General features: G+C 50.6%; 1 protein-coding gene across 6 annotated transcripts in view; it reads right to left on the bottom strand.

The window, feature by feature from the left end:
- Positions 1-21,072, bottom strand: part of FAM118A (family with sequence similarity 118 member A) — a 343,668-nt gene that overhangs the window by 179,911 nt on the left and 142,685 nt on the right. Inside the window, exon 1 of one of the 6 annotated variants that reach the window (XR_010664430.1) lies at positions 5,494-5,845. The exons of 1 other annotated variant lie outside the window; for it this stretch is intronic. The gene's annotated coding sequence lies outside the window, so the exon portion shown is untranslated. Of the gene's footprint in view, positions 1-3,457; positions 3,474-5,493; positions 5,846-21,072 lie in introns of those variants that run through there. 4 more of the 6 variants (XM_065945385.1, XM_065945337.1, XM_065945364.1 and 1 more) reach the window with 4 other exon arrangements.

Genomic DNA, 21,072 nt, shown 5'->3' with positions numbered 1-21,072 from the left:
TCACTTTCTGTGACAAATTACACCTTCACTCAAGTACAAACCATGAAACAGAAGTTTCCAATCTGTGGGATCCTCAAAAATATCCTTAGGAAAAGTCAATTTCTTTCTATAAATGAATTATCACATGGTTCTTGAGCAGTATAAATGAGCATAGAAATAAGCAGGCATGTGGGAAACATGCTCAAAATACATTCCTCTTACACAGCAAGGGACGGGACATTGTAAACATTCATGAAAATCTCCAAATGTTGGCTTTCAACTCATGTATCCAATCCATCGAGCGATGGAATAAAATGCCCCCAGAATTTGTGGGAAAAGTCACACCCCTTTGACTACAAACGACTTGACTCAGATGAAGGCCTGAACAGGCAACGCAGCAAGCTTTTACCCTCAACACCCCCATTTGCTCCAGTTACCCCATACTGAGGAGTGATTTCTACACCTGCTGCCCTCAGCGGACAGGAGACCCGGAAATGACAGCTGAGTGTTATCCCCGTGTGGTTCCTAAAGACTGGAACGTCCCTACAGGAGGCCAAACCCGGTGAGTACACCCAGGCGGGTCTGCAGGCCTCCGGCCACAAAGCAAGCTCTTCCCGTCAGCAGAGCCCCTCCTCCCCTAGCCGTTAACACCCTCAGGCCCTCAGTCTCACCTGATTCCCACAAACTGCCTTTTTCCAAGCAATCTGGTTCCCCCAGCTGACCTGGGAGGGGGCCACAGAATCAGAAATCACTGGGCAACAAGAGGATGTTTTCAAGCACTGATGAATTATTGGGAACCTGACTGACAGAGGTTATTTCTGGCAAGTGCGTTGGCCTCATTAGGTTCACTTGAGCTGAAAACAAGCTGCAAAAGGACAAAAACTTAGCTTCCAGAACTGCAAAGGAGAGGCCTGCCCTGAAACCACAACGCCCAGGGCCACGGTGGAGAAAACAGGATCTGGAGACCAGAAGCATCACCACTCTCTGAACCTCAGTTTTCAAATCTGTCGAAAGGGAATGCCATCATTCCCATCACTGATTGGATTCTCCTGAAGATTTTAAGCGCACCAAAGACCTGAAAGGCACTTAACCTGAAGAGGTTTATCTATTACTGTCAACACCCCAGCAGCCAGCTTCTCTCCCTCAGCATCAGCAGACTTTCATTTTAACACTACTTCTCCACAACTACATACTCATCTAACCTGGATTCTGGTGAAACTTGACCACTTGACCTAGCCATTACTAGTGAGAGGTCTCCAGGATGAGCTGGTTTTTTTCCAAGTTTCAGGAAATAAAAAATCTCAATTTGAAAACACGCTACTTAACCAAACGCTTTTTATTCAGTCGACATAAACTGCAGCGGAAAAAAAATCCTTATTCTGTAGTGATCGAAACGTGTCCGTTTGCTTCTTGAAAGCAACTCCAGAGTAGCCTGGGCTCACCAGCTCAAACCAAGGAAACAACAAAACCCACCACTAACAAAAAATGTACAGATCACCATTTAGTTCAAAAAGCAGCACTAATTATTGACACCTTCTACACCCCTGTTAGATCCAAGGGCAAACACTACGCGCTTACAGGCACGATCTCATTCAAAGCTCCCCATGACCCTGTGACGTGGCTCTTATTACCTCTCACCTGGCCAAGGCTGACGTTAAACCCTTTCAAGAGGCCAACCACCATGATAAATGTAGTCGTCCCAGTTTTCTCCGAACATCAGTGTGGCTCAGATGGCAAACAAATACACCTGACCTTTTACTCGGAACACTGCCAACAGCTGAAGTGTTCACTAACAGTCTGTCCAACGGATGTGACACGCTATACAACTCAGAGACATGTTACTCAATAATAAGCCAATAATGGGGAAAATGTGCCCGTACAGAGGCTAAGGCATGCTGAACCACCAGCGTTATCCATCCCAAGAGGAATAAGAGATGTTCTATTAATAGAAAATAAACCTCCAGTGAACTCTAAAATTATAGAACTGCAGAGTTGGAGGAGTCTTAAAGGTTCTGTGATGTCAAATACCCTACCTTACAAATGTGAGAACTGAGACTGAGAGACAGTGTCTTGGCAAAGCTTCCCCAGGAGTCAGGGGACAAGTGACACTCACTCCCGGCCCAAGCCCCACAGTCCTGCCGCTATCCCAGGCACACCTGGTCCACTGCGGCCCTCAAAGCTCATGTAAGGCACTAATCTACAGCTCTTTTTACTACCAAACCTTTACATCAGGGCTTCCCTGGTGGCTCAGATGGTAAAGAAATCTGCCTGCAATGCAGGAGATCCTAGTTGGATCCCTGGGTCAGGAAGATCCCCAGAGAAGGAAACGGCAATCCACTCCAGGGTTCTTGCCTGGAGAATCCCATGGACAGAGGAGCCTGGTGGCTGCCGTCTGTGGAGCAGCAAAGAGCTGGACACGACTGAACAACAAACACTTCCACTTTATAAAAATCAAACCACATGGCGCGGCTGGTCTGCAGGTTCACCTGTTTCCTCGCTCCATCCATACTACAGGAATGCTGAAATAAACAGCCACCATCAGGAAGATTCAGAGGCAGCAAGAAGCAGCCTCAGGCAAAACAACCAGCCCGCAAGAGTTTTGTTGGGTCCCTGCCTGCCGCTTATCACACAACAGTCTGTGTTAACTTTAGCAGAGACAGATAAGGAGGGCTCAGCCTGGAAACAAAGCCGCCTCTGGAGAGGACTTCACCCTCCTGGGAAAGAGACCTTGAGGCTCTTTGCGGGAGGAAGTAGGATCCAGCCCAGAGAGTCCAGCCTTAGAAGTCTGACAACCGAGTTTACCGGCTGAACAACTTCAAATAGGGCTCAGTTACTCAGCCTCTCTGAGCTGTGTATTTCCTTTATCTTATTATCTCAAGGTTGCTGGAACATGAAAAAGGCTAACATTTAAACTAGCAAAGCCTACGGCAGTGTGATTCCCCTACACCCCATGCAGGAGGTGGGTATTCTTCCTGGGTTTATTCAAATAAAATTAAATAACAGTGAACTTCCTTTCCTTGGTGACACTAGTCTCATTTTAAGTCCTTAAGCTCCACACATCCCCACGTGTCGAGTTTATTGGAGGGCAAGAACACAGAACATCTTCATTATCACAGAGACTTCTATTACTGTACTGGGAGAGACTCCCTGCCCCTCACGCCAAGTCCACACCTCCACAAACAAAAGTCGTGTGCCTTTCTCTTTTAAATAGCTCTCTAATCCACACCCTCTGCCACGCCTTTTGCTCCTCTCAACTTGTCTAGACTGCTGACAGGCACCCTGCTTCCGGTTTCAGCCCCTCTGGTCCCAGTCTCCAAAGTGACGTTTCTGACACAACACATCTGATCTCTCAGGACCCCCAAGCCCAGCTAATAAACCAAATCCATGATCCGGTTCCATTCCTGAGACCCAGCCTCTCCCCCCTGCCCTCCCACCCACTGTGCCCCATGTCCCTCTCCTGCGTGGACGCTGGACTCACCCTGACACAGACAATCCCCTGATGAAGTCCTAGGTGACCTATAGGCAGAAGGACCAAACCTCTCCTAAAAAGACTAACCAAGCTCCTAACGCCAGTGCCCAGGCAGAAAACTGTGGGCTCAAACAGGAAAGAGCAGGACTGGTCTTTGGGTCTAGACTTTAAGAAGCTCAGCCACGCGTGAGGTCCTCCCTGGCAACATGCTGGTCCAGGTCACCTGCCACCTTTCCCATGGTCTTGCTCCCTCCAACCAATTTTCCTGCACCAGACCCAGCGACTGTTCAAAAACACAAAATCTATCTTCACTCTGCTCCTCAAACCCCTCGATGGCCCCCCACTCTTTTCCAGGACCAAATCCTCTCTGCTGTGCTGAGTTGCTTCAGTCGTGTCTGACTCTTTGTGACCCCATGGACTGTAGCTCACCGGGCTCCTCTGTCCAAGGAATTGTCCAGGCAAGAACACTGGAGTGGGTTGCCATTCCCTTCTCTAGGAGATCCTCCTGATCCAGGGACTGAAGCCGGGTCTCCTGCCTTGCAGGCAGACTTACTGCTGAGCCACCAGGGAAGCTCCCAAACTCTCTACTGGGCCTTAAAAGTTCCCCCTGCTTTGGTCCTGCCCCTCCCCATCGCACTCTGAGCTTCCCAGTTTCCTCCATTCCCGTCTCCCCTACTCCAAACACCTCCCTCACTCCTCATGCACTGACCAACACCCACCTTCCTTGGCTCTGAGCTGGTCCAAAACACACTCACAGGGACAGTGAAAGCAGTAATTCAGGAAAGGACCAAGGGCATGGGGCCTCAGGGCACAAAGCTGGATTCTTCCCACTTCAGGATCTAATTGCTTGAGGACCTTGTTCATTAAGGTCTTACACCTCCAGTCAGAGGCTTACCTGGGGGCACAGGGGCAAAGAACCCACCTGCCAAGCAGTAGACTCAGGCTCGACCCCTGGGTTGGGAAAATCCCCTGGAGAAAGAAATGCCATCCACTCCAGTATTCTTGCCTGGGAAATCCCATGGACAGAGAAGCCTGGCGGGCTAGTCCATAAGGCTGCCAAGAGTCAGACACACTTAGCAACTAAACCACCACCACCACAACCTTAAAGCATGTGGATCCACCCCAAGCCCCTCACCTACTTAGCTCTGCCTCCCTCCACAACACATCTGTTCTCTAGGTGTTTCTGTGGGGCCATAGGAACCTCAGTAAAGGGCATTAAAAGTTAAACACTGTCCTGCTTTGGCCTCAGCACAACAGTCAACTCAGTGCAAGCGCTCCACCCCCTGCCCGGCCACAAAGGGTCATCAGATGACTCATTAGACGCCTCTACTTCTTTCATACTAAGAATTTACAAAAGCCCGGGAACTCTTTCACAGATGCCCGATGGGTCCACAGACCGCAGGTTTGAGAAGCCCAGCCTCCAGAGTTGCGTGGACAGGGAGCATAAAGGGACTGAACCTCAAGGGCAGGTAGTGGAGGGTGGGGACGGCAGTCTAGGGATCCGGGGGGCTAGAAAGAGACGGCACGGTGGCGGGGGCGGGGGGGGGGGTGCTTCGCAGCCCAGGGGGGTTCTAAAGAAGCCTGAGAAGGGAAAGTCAGGGACAGTCGCGGGGGTCCTGAAGGAATCTGGGGAGGTTTCTGAAACTGAGGATCCTCGAGGTCCCGGGACCCTGAATCGGCGGCAGGGCCTCAGGGCGGGGCGGGGTTGGGGGGAAGTCCGGAAGGGTTTCGGGACTTGAGGACCCTGAAAAGTGTAGGGGCAAAAGGTGGCCGGCGACTCCCACAGGGTCTCGGGGGCCAGGGGTGTCTGAGGAGGCCGGGGCGGATCCCGGGGGGGAGGGGGTCTTCGGGGCTGGGGTTCCCGAGAGAAGGGTTTGGGGGTGGGTCTTGGGCACCGAGGTCCGTCGGGGTCCTTCAGGCGGCCGTGGATCCCGAGAGTGGCCGGGGGGTCTGGAGGGGCAGGGACGGGTCCTGAGAATCCCGAGGTCTTGAGGGGGCCTCTCTCCACTCGGCACCCCCGGGCCGCCCCCCGCCAGTCAGCTCACCCCACGGTGCCTCCTCCGGCTCAGCGGGTCCAAGTCTCAGGGGGCTCCCGGCGGCCGCGCGCCCGGGGGTCACCAGGCCGAAGGCGGTCTGCGGGGAGGGCGACAGCGCGCGCCGAAGCCGGAGCCGGAGCCGGAGCCGGAGCCGAAGTCGGAATGGTAGGCGGAGACGGAGAAGTCAACGGCGCGCCGCCCTCAGCCGCGACTCCAACGGAGGCTGCCGCGGCACAGCCGCAAAGCCTTCCCCCGCGCGCCCGCCCCCGCCGCGCGAAGGTTCCGCCCCGAAACCGACGGCTCGGAGTAGCAGGCCCCGCCCCCTAGAGGCTCCGCCCCCACCTTTGGCGCAGGCGCGGTCGAGGGCGCGGGGAGCGCGATTCAGTTCGGTTCAGTCGCTCAGCTGTATCCGACTCTTCGCGACCGCATGGACTGCAGCACGCCAGGCCTCCCTGTCCTACGTCAACTCCCGGAGTTTACTCAAACTCAGGTCCATTGAATCGGTGATGCCATCCAACCATCTCATCCGCTGTCGTCCTCTTCTGCCTTCAGTCTTTCCCAGCATCAGGGTCTTCTCCAGTGAGTCAGTTCTTCACATCAGGTGGCCAAGGTGTTGGGGAGTTTCAGCTTCAGCATCAGTCCTTCCAGTGAATATTCAGGACTGATTTCCTTTAGAATGGACTGGTTGGATCTCCTTGCTGTCCAAGGGACTCTCAAGAGTCTTCTCCAACACCACACTTGATTCAAAAGCATCAATTCTTCACCGCTCAGCTTTCCCTTATAGTCCAACTCTCACATCCATACATGACCGCTGGAAAAACCATAGCTTTGACTAGAGGGACCTTTGTTGGCAAAGGAACGTCTCTGCTTTGTAATATGCTGTCTAAATTGGTCATAACTTTTCTTCCAAGGAGCAAGCATCTTTTAATTTCATGGCTGCATTCACCGTCTGAAGTGATTTTGGAGCCCCCCAAAATAAAGTATGTCACTGTTTCCACTGTTTCCCCATCCATTTGCCATGAAGTGATGGGACTGGATGCCATGATCTTAGTTTTCTGAATGTAGATTTTTAAGCGAATTTTTTCACTCTCCTCTTTCACTTTCATCAAGAGTCTCTTTAGTTCTTCACTTTCTGCCATAAGGGTGGTGTCATCTGCATATCTGAGGTTATTGACATGTCTTCCAGCAATCTTGATTCTAGCCTGTGCTTCCTCCAGCCCAGTGTTTCTAATGATGTACTCTGCATATAAGTTAATTAAGTAGGGTGACAATATACAGCATTTACAGGACTCCTTTTCCTATTTGGAACCAGTCTGTTGTTCCATGTCCAGTTCTAACTGTTGCTTCTTGATCTGCAGGTTTCTCAGGAGGCAAGTCAAGCGGTCTGGTAGTCCCATCTCTTTAAGAATTTTCCAGAGTCTGTTGTGGAAGCACAACAGAGGCACAACAAAGCGTACAGCCAGAGGCTTTGGCATAGTCAGTGAAGCAGAAGCAGGGCTCGGGTGGGGCTGAACCTCTGGTTGGCCCTCCCCTGCAGGTGCTCACAGTGTGGCCTCAGTTTCTAAAACGGGAGCAGGCACGCTTTGCAGAGACATAGAGGCCAGCTGTGCTGCTGGGGAAGACTCGAGAGTCCCTTGGACCCCAAGGAGATCCAACCAGTCCATCCTAAAGGAGATCAGTCCTGAATATTCATTGGAAGGACTGATGCCAAAGCTGAAGCTCCAATACTGTGGCCACCTGATGCAAAAAACTGACTCATTGGAAAAGACCCTGATGCTGGGAAAGATTGAGGGCAGGAGGAGAAGGGGACGACAGAGGATGAGATGGTTGGATGGCATCACCAACTCAATGGATATGAGTTTGAGTAAACTCCAGGAGTTGGTGATAGACAGGCAGGCCTGGCGTGCTGAAGTCCATGGGGTCGCCAAGAGTTGGACACGACTGAGCGACTGAACTGAACTGAACTGATAGACCAGTAAGTGGGATCGGAGGCACCTCTCTGCAGCCAGGCCCCGCACCACACTCATGGACAGCTTCAGTTCTCCAGCCTGAGATGGGTCCAAACCCAGGCAGATCTCGGATCCCCTGCTTGCCAATTGCCTGGCTAAAATCTCCAGTTTGCTCCACTTACCCGGGGTTCTTTTCCTTCAGAGTTCTTACAGCCCTGAAACTATGTTCACTAATTATCTGTGTCTCCCCAGCCCTCCCTGGGGAGCCAGGACCTTGTTCCCCATGTCCACCCCTGGGAGCCCACCCTCCACTATCCTCCACCTGGGAGCCCAGAAGCTAGAACAGTGCTGGGCACACAACTGCTGCCCAAATGTCGTGAATGAGTGAGTGTCCACCGGTGTTCTTATGAAGAAATACACTCACCCGGAGACGGGGAATGGGACTGGCTAGGGTTCGGGTCCGTGAGTCTGTGGGACATGCCCAGCTGATTTCGTGTCTCCAGTTGATATTCCTCTCCTCCCTTGTCTGCCCCTGGAAACCTTTCCCTGCCCTGTGCAAGACTTAACCGGATCCAAAGCCACTTGCTCTTGCCAGCCTTCCGTGTTTCCTGAATCCACACTCCCTACCCCGCCCAGGCCAGCCAGAGTTAATGGCTATTTCCTGTCTCCTTAGCAGTTTTTCTTTGCTCCCCACCCCACCCCACCCCACCCCACCCCACCTCCCCAGCTGATTTTAAAGTTGGCTAACATACCCCAGCCTGTCTCCAGCCCCACAGGAAGCCTCCCATTTGTGGGTGAAGTTCTGCTGGTGAGTTTCGGCAGCCCGTGAACTCTCTGGGGGCCCCAGAGCCAGGAGCACTGTGGGGGCCGCTGACTCAGGCCACTGAAGGAGGAGCAGAGATGGGCTTCCCATGGGTGCCAGCACTTGCCCAAGATCTTTCCTGTGTTCTTTAGGCCTAGGAAGAAGGAGAGGAAGTCACTGACGTTACTGTTCCGGATGGGGAACATTTAACCACCGCTGCATACAGTCCCTCCTGCCCTGGACAAGGGGTCAGGATGCAGTGTGTTTCAGTCCTGAGTACCCGTGTTACCTGAAAACTGGGCTCACCTCTTGGGGGGTGTCAAGCCAAAGACAGCTAAGCCAAACAGCAGGAGAAGGAAGGATTTATTCTCACTTGCAGCAAGTAAGGAAAACCATTAGGGGTCTTTCCAAAGCAGTATCTACCCAAACAGCAAAACTGGTGAAGTATTAAGCTAAGTAAAGTGAAGTAAAGTTGCTCAGTCGTGTCTGACTCTTTGCGACCCCATGGACTGTAGCCTACCAGGCTCCTCCCATGGGATCTTCCAGGCAAGGGTACTGGAGCGGGTTGCCATTTCCTTCTCCAGTATTAAGTTAAGGGGCTTCTTCAAGAAGGCTTGAGTAGAGAATTCCGCACTGAATGGGGCAAAGGTCAACAGAATCCAAGCCTTAGTGGATTGAAGTCAGGAAGGTCAACACCATCTTTCCATCCTCCCCCTGGGCTGGGTCCTTAGTTCCTGCAAATGGTAAAGACTGTATTACATTATGGGCTTGAGTTTAGTTCAGTTCAGTCGCTTAGTCATGTCCAACTCTTTGTGACCCCATGGGCTGTAGCCCGCCATTCCTCCTCATGGAATTCTCCAGGCAAGAATACTGGAGAAGGTAGTCATTCCCTTCTCCAGGGGATCTTCCCAATCCAGAGATCGAACCCAGCTCTCCCGCATTTCAGGCTGATTCTTTACCAGCTGAGCCACCAGGGAAGCCGAGGAGGTCTGGGTCTCTCTTCTGTCGCTGACTATTGTTTCTCGGCGGCTTTTCCTTTGTTCCTGTGTTCCCTCACTTGTCTTAAGATCTTCGATTACTGAGACTTGTTCAAGGGCCAGGCTTAGATCCCCAAAAGGTTTAAGCCAAAAATGGCGTTTCTTAGGTCAAGAAAGCCACACCTGGTTCTTTCTTCAGGGAACCCCCTACCCTATATGATTATACTCTTGCCCTTAAAACACAGCTCCTGCCCTTAAAACACAGCTCCTGCCCTTAAGGTCCCAGGCCCCAGCTTGGATCTTATGAACAGGACCCCGTGGCCTGGGTGTGTCAGAGGTCAGACCCAAGGTTCACTGGGGTCCTGGGCAGGGCGTGACAGGGTGGTGGAGCTGGAATAATCAGTTCAGCTCCAGGCAAGGGATAGGCTGGAAGTCTCAACACTCCACCAAAAAGCTCAGCCAGGAAGCCTTACCTGGCTTCCCGATGGCTTGGCACATAAAAAGTCCTCCAGCAATGCAGAAGACACAGGAGATGGAGGTATGATCCCCTGGAGAAGGGAATGGCAATTCATTCCAGTTCCAATATTTTTGCCTGGAGAATCCCATGGACAGAGGAGCCTGGCTGGCTACAGTCCATGTGGTCACAAAGAAGGCACAAGAAGCCTTACAAGGACAAAGCCAGCAGAAGGGACAGCCTGGGAACCTTGCCTTTCCCTCCCCTCCCACATATCCAGGGGACACGCAGCTTCTCTCAAGCTGTGGAAAATCCCCGGGAGGCCCTGCCGCCTGGCAGCACTGCCCACACTCGAGACAGATAAGTCAGTGGCGGGAGAGGGAGCCAAGGGGCCAGCTTGGTGCTGGGTGAGGACTGTGTCATGTGATGTTGGCCCTGCAGGGTGCGGGACTCCTGGCCTCCCTCATTCAGCATATAATGAACACAGGAGCGAACACGTGTGCGCGTGAAACTGCTCCCCAAGCCCCCAGACAGACCCCACTCACCTCTGTGCTAAAGGCGCCCTCCTGGGCACACAGCAGGGGATGCCCGGTGGCACACCAGTGTGTCTGGAATGGACATGTTTTCTCATGTGTGTGTACACTGCTGTGAACTATGAACTTCCAGATGTTCAAGCTGGATTTAGGAAAGGCAGAGGAACCAGAGATCAAATTGCCAGCATCCACTGGATCATCGAAAAAGCAAGAGAGTTCCAGATAAACATCTACTTCTGCTTTATTGACTATGCCAAAGCCTCTGTATGGATCACAGCAAACTGTGGAAAATTCTTTAAGAGACAGGAACACCAGACCACCTGACCTGCCTCCTGAGAAGTCTGTATGCAGGTCAAGTAGCAACAGTTAGAGCTGGACATGGAACAATAGACTGGTTCCAAATAGGAAAAGGAGTACATCAAGGCTGTATATTGAGTAATCACCCTGCTTACTTAACTTATATGCAGAGTACATCATGAGAAATGCTGGGCTTGATGAAGCACAAGCTGGAATCAAGATTGCCGGGAGAAATGTCAATAACCTCAGATATGCAGATGACACCATCCTTATGGCAGAAAGTAAAGAAGAACTAAAGAGCCTCTTGATGAAAGTGAAAGAGGAGAGTGAAAAAGTTGGCTTAAGACTCAACATGATCTTAGAAAACTAAGATCATGGCGTCTGGTTCCATCACTTCATGGCAAATAGATGGGGAAACAGTGGAAACAGTGACAGACTTTATTTTGGGGGGCTCCAAAATCACTGCAGACGGTGACTGCAGCCATGAAATTAAAAGACGCTTACTCCTTGGAAGGAAAGTTATGACCAACCTAGACAGCATATTAAAAAGCAGAGACGTTCCTTTGCCAACAAAATTCTGTCTAGTCAAAGCTATGGTTTTTCCAGTAGTCATGTATGGATGTGAGAACTGGACTATAAGGAAAGCTGAGCAGTGAAGAATTGATGCTTTTGAAGTGTGGTGTTGGATAAGACTCTTGAGAGTCCCTTGGACAGCAAGGAGATCAAACCAGTCAATCCTAAAGGAAATCAGTCCTGAATATTCATTGGAAGAACTGATGCTGAAGCTGAAACTCCGATACTTTGGCCACCTGATGGAAAGAGCTGAGTCATTGGAAAAGACCCTGATGCTGGGAAAGATTTGGGGCAGGAGGAGAAGGGGACGACAGAGGATGAGATGGCTGGATGGCATCACCAACTCAATGGATATGAGCGTGAGTGAACTCCGGGAGTTGGTGATGGACAGGGAGGCCTGGTGTGGTGCAGTCCATGGAGTCGCAGAGTCGGACACGAATGAGTGACTGGACTGAACTGTACACTGTTTATTGTTTAGTCACTGAGTCGGGCCCAACTCTTTGGCGACCCCATGGACTGTAACCCACCAGGCTCTGCTGTCCAAGGGTTATCTCAGACAAGAATTCTGAAGTGGGCTGCCATTTCCTTCTGCCAGGGATCTTCCCAATGCAAGGGTGGGAACTGCATCTCCTGCATTGCAGGTGGGGTTTTTGCAGACTGAGCTGCCAGGGAAGCATCCATCATAAGCCACATGCTGGTCTCTCCATGGGCTCGCCAAGTGCCTCCGTGGTAAAGAATCCGCCTGCCAGCGCAGGAGATGTGGGTTCGATCCCTGGGTGGGGAAGATCCCCTGGAGAAGGAAATGGCAACCCATTCCAGTATCCTTGCCTGAGAAATCCCATGGACAGGGGAACCTGGTGGGCTACAGCCCGTGGGTGGCAAGGAGTCCAACACGACTTAGCAACTAAACAACAACACGCAATGCATGTTGTGTATCTCTGGGCCACACCTGCATAGATAACACACAGCACACACCCTCACCCTGGGTGTACGTTGCCTTGTGACACATGCTTGCTGTAGGTGTTCTAATGGAAACGAGGCCGACAGTTGGACACGACTTAGCATCTGAACGACCACAAGCCTTTTGAATCCTCCCCACACCTCCCCCGACACCAGCTTCCCGGAGAAGCTCCAGCTGCGGTACCTGTGTCTGGGCAGGCTGGCAGGTAGGACTGCGATGCCAGCCTGGGCCGCAGGCGGGGTATGTGTGAATGGCTGGACGGCTTTGCTGGCAGGAGAAGGGAGGAGGGGAGCTTGGCAGAAACACCTTGGAAAAGTCTCCCTGGCCCCTCTTCTCTGCCGTTCAGTCTTGCCCCACTGTACCCCGGCTCCAGCTCAGGCCTCATCCCCACAGGCCTGGAAATTTGCAACAGGCTGCTCCCCACTCACCAGTCAAGGACCCTGCCCCCGAGTAGCCATGATAAGGCCAGGGGGGCTGGCATGAACACCTGCTGTCCTAGGAGCTGGGGACACAGCAGGAAATCAGCCCTGTCTTCATGGAGCTGATGATGTAGATGGGAAACAGGCGGTAAACTCTGAGTCAGAGTAGGGGGAGGCTGTAAAGAAAAGGGGAGCTGGGTTAGAGACAGACACACTATGAAAGTAAAAGGAGCAATTTGCAAAGCACATATCCAGCTAAGGACCCGATCTAGAATATGCTAAGAACTCATAACTTGATAATAAGATAAGCAACTCAGTTTTTTAAAACTGAGCAAAAGATCTGAACACGTTTCATCAAAGAAAACATGTGAACAGCAAATAATGACCTGCAAAGATGCTTCCCTGGTGGTTCAGATGGTAAAGTGTCTGCCCACAATGCAGGAGACCTGGGTTCAATCCCTGAGTTGGGAAGATCCCCTGGAGAAGAAAATGGCAACCCAAGTGTTCTTGCATGGAAAATTCCACGGACAGAGGACCCTGGTAGGCTACAGTCCATGGGATTGCAAAGAGTTGGACACGACTGAGTGACTTCACTTTCACTTTCTAAAGATGCTCGATATTGTCACTGGGAAATACAAATCAAAACCACCCTATGCCACCAGAATGCTCAGAAGATTTACTGAGCATGGCCCTGCCCATCAGAACAAGACCCAGTTTCCCCTCAGTCAATCTCTCCCATCAGGAAGCTTCCATAAGCCTCTTATCCTTCTCCATCAGAGGGCAGACAGACTGAAAACCACAATCACAGAAAACTAACCAGTCTAGTCACACGGACCACAGCCTTGTCTAACTCAATGAAACTATGAGCCATACCGTGTAGGGCCACCCAAGACAGTCGGGTTATGGTGAAGAGTTCTGACAAAACGTGGCCCACTGGAGAAGGGAACGGCAAACCCCTTCAGCATTCCTGCCTTGAGAGCCCCGTGAGCAGCATGAGGAGGCCAGCATCTTTGTGGGGGGAGTAAAATTGCTTCACAAAGTTACGTGGGTTTCTGCTATACAACCAAGGGAATCGGCCACGTGTGTGCACACATGCCCTCCGTCCTGGGCCTGCCTCCCTTACCCCACCCCGGCCCTCTGGGTCATCCCAGAGGTGAGCTGCCTGTGCTATACGTCGGCTTCCTACTAGCTATCTATCTCACACATGGGAGTGGGTATCTGTCAATCCTAAGCTTCGTCTCACCCTCCCCTTCCCCCTCTGGGCCCATATGTCTGTTCCCTATGCCTGCAACTCTGTTCCTGCCCTGGAAACAGGCTCATCTGTACCATTTTTCTAGACACCACATACATGCATTAATACACAGTTTTCTCTTTCTGACATACTTTGCTCAGTATGACAGTCTCAAGGTTTACCCACATGTCTACAAATAACCCAGTTTCATTCCTTTTTATGGCTGAGTAATATTCCAGTGGAAGTGAGAAATATATTTAAGGGACTAGATCTGATAGACAGAGTGCCTGATGAACTATGGACAGAGGTTCATGACATTGTACAGGAGACAGGGATCAAGACCATCCCCATGGAAAAGAAATGCAAAAAAGCAAAATGGTTGTCTGAGGAGGGCTTACAAGTTGCTGTGAAAAGAAGAGAAGTGAAAAGCAAAGGAGAAAAGGAAAGATATTCCCATCTGAATGCAGAGTTCCGAAGGATAGCAAGGAGATATAAGAAAGCCTTCCTCAGCGATCAATGAAAAGAAATAGAGGAAAACAACAGAATGGGAAAGACTAGAGATCTCTTCAAGAAAATTAGAGATACCAAGGGAACATTTCATGCAAAGATGGGCTCGATAAAGGAAAGAAATGGTATGGACCTAACAGAAGTAGAAGATATTAAGAAGAGGTGGCAAGAATACACAGAAAAACTGTATAAAAAAGATCTTCATGACCCAGATAATCATGATGGTGTGATCACTCACCTAGAGCCAGACATCCTGGAATGTGAAGTCAAGTGGGCCTTAGGAAGCATCACTATGAACAAAGCTAGTGGAGTTGATGGAATTCCAGTTGAGCTATTGCAAATCCTGAAAGATGATGCTGTGAAACTGTTGCACTCAATATGCCAGCAAATTTGGAAAACTCAGCAGTGGCCACAGGACTGGAAAAGGTCAGTTTTCATTCCAATCCCAAAGAAAGGCAATGCTTAAGAATGCTCAAACTACTGCACAATTGCACTCATCTCACACGCTAGTAAGGTAATGCTCAAAATTCTCCAAGCCGGGCTTCAGCAATATGTGGACCGTGAGCTTCCAGATGTTCAAGCTGGATTTAGGAAAGGCAGAGGAACCAGAGGTCAAACTGCCAACATCCACTGGTTCATCAAAAAAGCAAGAGAGTTCCAGAAAAACATCTATTTCTGCTTTATTGACTATGCCAAAGCCTTTGACTGTGTGGATCACAACAAACTGTGGAAAATCCTGAAAGAGATGGGAATACCAGACCACCTGACCTGTCTCTTGAGAAACCTATATGCAGGTCAGGAAGCAACAGTTAGAACTGGACATGGAGCAACAGACTGGTTCCAAATAGGAAAAGGAGCACGTCAAGGCTGTATATTGTCACCCTGCCTATTTAACTTACTTGCAGAGTACATCATGAGACATGCTGGGCTAGAGGAAGCACAAGCTGGAATCAAGATTGCCGGGAGAAATATCAATAACCTCAGATATGCAGATGACACCACCCTTATGGCAGAAAATGAAGAAGAACCAAAGAACCTCTTGATGAAAGTGAAGGAGGAGAGCGAAAAAGTTGGCTTAAAGCTCAACATTCAGAAAACTAAGATCATGGCATCTGGTTCCATCACTTCATGGCAAATAGATGGGGAAACAGTGGAAACAGTGTCAGACTTTATTTTTGGGGGCTCCAGAATCACTGCAGATGGTGACTGCAGCCATGAAATTAAAAGACACTTACTCCTTGGAAGGAAAGTTATGACCAACCTAGACAGCATATTAAAAAGCAGAGACATTACTTTGCCAACAAAGGTCCATCTAGTCAAGGTTATGGTTTTTCTAGTAGTTATGTATGTATGTAAGAGTTGGACTGTAAAGAAAGCTGAGTGCTGACGAATTGATGCTTTTGAACTATGGTATTGGAGAAGACTCTTGAGAGTCCCCTGGACTGCAGAGAGATACAACCAGTCCATCCTAAAGGAGATTAGTCCTGGATGTTCATTGGAAGGACTGATGCTGAAGCTGAAACTCCAATAGTTTGGCCACCTCATGCGAAGAGTTGGCTCATTGGAAAAGACCCTGATGCTGGGAGGGATTGGGGGCAGGAGGAGAAGGGGACGACAGAGGATGAGATGGTTGGATGGCATCACCGACTTGATGGGCATGAGTTTGAGTAAACTCCAGGAGTTGGTGATGGACAGGGAGGCCTGGCATGTTGTGATTCATGGGGTCGCAAAGAGTCAGACACGACTGAGCGACTGAACTGAACTGAATATTTCATTGTGTATATGTTCCACATCTTCTTTATCCATTCATCTGTCGTTGGACATTTAGGTTGTGTCCATGTCCTGTCTATTGTAAATAGTGATACTGTAAACATAGGGGTGCATATGTCATTTTGAATTACAATTTTCTCAAGATATAAGCCCAGTAGTGGGATTGCTGGCTCATACCGTCGTTCTGCTTTTAGTTATTAAGGAACTTGCATACATTCACAGTGGTCATATCAATTTACATTCCCACGGACAGTGCATGAGGGTTCCCTTTTCTCCGCACCTTCTGCAGCTTTTATTGTTTGTAGATTTTTTGATGATGGCCGTTCTGACCGGTGTGAGATGATACTGCTTTGTAGTTTTGATTTGCATTTCTCTAATAATTACAGACAGTAAAGAATCTGCCTGCAATGCAGGAGACTTGGGTTCAAACCCTGAGTCAGGAAGAACCCCTAGAGAAGGGAATGGCTACCCATTCCAGTATTCTCGCCTGAAGAATTCCCTGGACAGAGGATCTTGGCAGGCTACAGTCCATGGGGTTGCAAAAAGCAGCTAGCACTTTCACTTTCAGTAATTAATGATGTTGAGCGTCTTTTCTTGTGCCTCTTGGCCATCTGTATGTCTTCCTTGGAGCGATGTTGATTTAGATCTCCTGCCCATTTTTTAATTGGGTTGTCTGTTTTCTTGATATTGAACTCCATGAGCTGTCCATACAGACTAGCCAACATTTAAAAGCCCGACCGTGCCAAGTGCTGCCACGAAAGTCTCACACCAGGGGTGGGAATGTGAAGCTGTATAGCCGCTGCACGCCTATCAGAGGGGCTAAAATTTAAAAAAATATTAACACCAAGTGCCGGTGAGGATGTGCAGAAACTGGTCACCCATACACTGCTGGTGGGACTGTAAAATGGTTTCCAGCTTCTCTGGAAGATAGTTTGGTGATTTCTTTTTAAAGTAAAAATTCACTTTCCCATGCAATCCAGCAACAGCACTTAGGTCTTCAACTCAGAAAAAATTGAAATTATGTTCAGGTAAGACACTGACATAAATATTCAGAGCAACTGTATTCACAACAGCTAAAAACTCGAAACAAACAAACAGTTCTTCCAGTGGGAGAACAGATGCACAAACTGTGATCCGTTTACATCACGGGACAGCACTCAGCAATAACAAGGAATGTGCTGTTTATACCTGCAACAACCTGGACAGACCTCAAGGGAGTTATACTGCTATGAGAATTTTTTTTGTTCAAAGGGGTATATGCAGTATGGTTCCACTTATACAGTATTTTTTAAAAGAAAGTTGTAGAGCTAGAGAGAGTAGATGAGTGATTACCGGGGGTTTGGGGGGAGGTTATGAGTGGGGTAGCAGGAGAAAGCCTTGTGGGGATGGAAAAGTTCTGTATCTTTTTCCTTCTCTTTTAAAAAACATTTTATTTACTTTGTGTGTTTATTTTTCGGCTGTGCTGGGTCTTCCTTGCTGCCTGCGGGCTTTCTCTCTTGGCGACTCTTGGAGCGCCTCTCCAGTTGCGGGGCTCCGGCTTCTCCCTGCGGCGCCTTCTGTAGTTGCAGAGCATGAGCTCCCGGCCGCGAGGGCTCAGTAGTCGTGGTCCCCGGGGTTTAGTTGCCTGGAGGCAGGGGGGATCTTCCCAGACCAGGGATCGAAGCCTGCAGTGACACGCAGATTCCTAACCTCTGGACCACCAGGGAAGTTCTGTATCTCTTTTTTTTTTCCCCTAATAGGGGCTTCCCTGATAGCTGAGTTGGTAAAGAATCCACCTGCAGTGCAGGAGACCTGGCTTCGATCCCTGGGTTGGGAAGACCTTCTGGAGAAGGGAAGGGCTACCCACTCCAGTATTCTGGCCTGGAGAGTTCCATGGACTCTACAGTCCATGGGGTCGCAAAGTCAGACACGACTGAGCGACCTTCACTTTCACTTTCTTTCTGATTTACAGCATTAACAGCTCTGCATTCTGCTTGTGGTAGGAGCGACGCAAACCTACAGAGGGGATGACATCGCACAGAACACACACAGACACATAAGTGCTGGTAAAACCGGCGACTGTGAATAAACTCCGTGGGTTTTCCCAATATTAACCTCCTGGTTTTGGTATAACGATGCTGTTGTTATACAAGATGTTCACACTGGGGAAAACTGGGCGAGGGGTCCACAGGTATTCCCGGTATTTCTGTGGCTTCGGGGCAGCTTCCTGTGAATCTCCAATGGTTTCAAAGTAAAAAGGTTTTTCACGGTTCCACCCCTAGGGATTTACCCAGGAGAACTGGAACATGTGTCCATATAGGAATGTGTACACGAATCTTCATCACAGCGTCAGTCACAACAGTCCCAAGCTGGAAACAAGCAGACGGCACATCACCAGCTGAAGGACGGATCCGCAAACTGGAGAATACTGACGCAGCAGATCCCTCCTCAGCAGTTAATAGGAACCAGATGGTAGTACACGCTGCAATGTGATGCATCTCAAAACAAGGTCTGGGGTGTTGGTTTAATTATTTCGGCCACACCACGGCTTATCTGTGGCACGTGAGACCTTCCAGCCGCGTCATGCTAACTCTTAGTTGCGGCATGTGGGATCTAGCTCCATGACCGGGGATCGAACCCAGGTCTCCTGCATAGGTAGCGTGGAGTCTCAGCCACGGGACCACCAGAGAAGTAATTCAAAATAATTGTTCTGAGGAGAGCAAAGTCAGACAAAAAGAGACCTTTCTATGTGGTTCCATTTACATGAAATTCTAGAACGTGCTATAGAATCTTTAGCGTCAGAAAGCAAAATCAGTCGGCGGGGGAGTGGCAAGGAGGGACAGGAGGGAGGCTGTGCAAAGCACAGGAGGAGACTTTTGGGGGTGGCAGGTGTGTCCGTCATCTCGATGGTGGTGGTGGCTTCACGGGCTCTGGGGAGGGCCTGGAAGGGGACGGAAGGAAGAACTCCCGAGAAACGTGCAGGGGGTCGGACTGAGCCTCGTCAAAGAGCAGCTTAGCCCCTTCTCTCTGGTCAAGCAGGCTGTGTGCTCCACTGCTTGCCAAATTTAGAATTATTCACTTAAAAATGGAGAAACAGGAAAGATATATGGCATTCCAGGAACTTTTTACCTTTAATGAGTGTCTGTCTATTGGGGACAGGGCATGGAACATGACCTCTGGCCTCGGGAGCTCTGGGATAGAGATGGTAGGAAATTGAGGGAAGCACTGCCTCCTCCAAGAAGCCCTCCTGGCTATGCCTGTCCTGGTTGGGTGGGGAGGGGCGTCTCACCTCTGGTTCTTACACCTCTCTCTAGCCTGACCTGTGTGTCCAAGGTCAGACCATGCTCTGTCCAGGGTCTCCCCTCTGACAACTCCCCTGTGCATTTCTATTCTGACCAGATGGGTGACTCCAAGCTTTCCTAAGCTTGGGCCTCAGGGTTTAGGTGGATTTAATTGAATGACATTCCCTTGGGAGTGATTAGATTTCAGAAAAAAATCACCTATTTTGGAGCAAGCTTCCGAAGCAACCTGACTCTCTACGCACAGAGGCAGTCAGAGAAGAGCAGAGAGGGTATGTCCGTGCCCCCAGTCACACGCCTGTGTGTGGTGGCCGGCTCATGCATGAACCACGCCTGAGATGGGAGGGAGGGGAAGCCACATCTGTGCAGAGGTGGACAACTCAGCTTGGAAGCCCTGGCCTCTCAGTCATGGGAAGAGGGACTCCTTCAGAACCTGAGACGTGAGCCAGAAAAATGACTTCTGTGGGTATGTATCATTAAACGTTTCTGGGAAGTCTGAGTCCAGTCCAGAACCCAGCAGCCAGGCCCAGCCTCTCCTGCCCACCCCCAACCCCCGGCTTGGATTGTTCTGCTGGTTAATTAGAACTGGCTGGAAGCTGGTAAATCTCTGGTAACCTCTGTCCTTGAATCCAAGCTCACCGCCCCAATCCCCAGCTCCCCAAAGACGGTTTACCCCTTTTCCACGGGGACCTCCTGCCTCGTCGGCTAGGGACCCCTCTGGTGCCTCTGGACATGTCTGGCATCCACGGCCCTGGAGGACGGTCCGGTGTTCTGAGAGCACCCCATCAGCCCACGGGGCGCTTTCTCATGGTGTCAGGTAGCTTCCTGCTTTAACCAAACCTGCTCTGACAAACCTCTTCTCTTTTTTGGCCACCCCGTGGCATGTGGGATCTCAGTTCCTCACCTAGGCATCAGACCCCTGCCTGCTGCATTGGAAGCATGGACCACTGGGGAAGTCCCCTGACCAACCTCTTCTTTCAGTGATGGGAAGTGGGGCTGGCTTGTTCTGCACACCCCAGAAAGGGAAGCGGTCTTGCTACCTGGCTCAGAAGACAGAATGGACCCGGGACTGGGAGAGCCCGTCCAGCCCCCGAGGGGGACTCGGTGTCATCTCTAGGGGGGTCCTCAGAGAAAACTGTGAAGGGACTCAGGCGTGCGTCACCCTTAAGTTAACTGCCTGCATCAGCCCATTTACAGATGGGGAAGCTGAGCTCCAGAGACAAAGAGCTGATGGGGGCAGAGAGGAATGTGATGCCCGCAGAGCCGCACCCTGGGCCCAGATCGGTTTCCAGGACCTCAAGGCCAGCAAACCCCAAATAGCATCTAATAACCACACGTGTGCCCCATCTGGCGCGCGTGCGTGCTTAATTGCTCAGTTCCATCTGACTCTTTGAGACCCCTTGGACTGCAGCCCGCCAGGCTCCTCTGCACGGAATTCTCCAGGCAGGAATACTGGAGTGGGTTGCCATTTTCTCCTCTGACCCAGGGATCGAACCCGGGTCTCCTGCATTGGCAGGCAGATTCTTTACCCCTGAGCCACCAGGGAAGCTGGTAACACCCGCATCAGCTGGCCCAACACCCAACAAGTACTCCACCTTCCTGTGTCACATGACCTGGCCCTCGAGGAAGGGAGGGAGGGAGCGGTCGAGGATGAGGTCTCGGGGAAAGTTATTAATCCAGTAACCTGCCCGTGTCTGGGGACAATTTTCTGAGTGATGGCATGAGTCTGCTTGCCCAGGTTCCCTTGAGGACCACCCCCGGCCCACCCCCACCACTTACGGCGGTCGGTGTGGATGGGGTCCGACCATAGGGTCTGGTCCTGTACCAAGCCCAAGGA

Source organism: Muntiacus reevesi, chromosome 1, assembly GCF_963930625.1.
Source record: "Muntiacus reevesi chromosome 1, mMunRee1.1, whole genome shotgun sequence".
Classification (NCBI taxonomy): Eukaryota; Metazoa; Chordata; class Mammalia; order Artiodactyla; family Cervidae; genus Muntiacus; species Muntiacus reevesi.
This window is presented reverse-complemented; position numbering and strand designations above follow the sequence as displayed.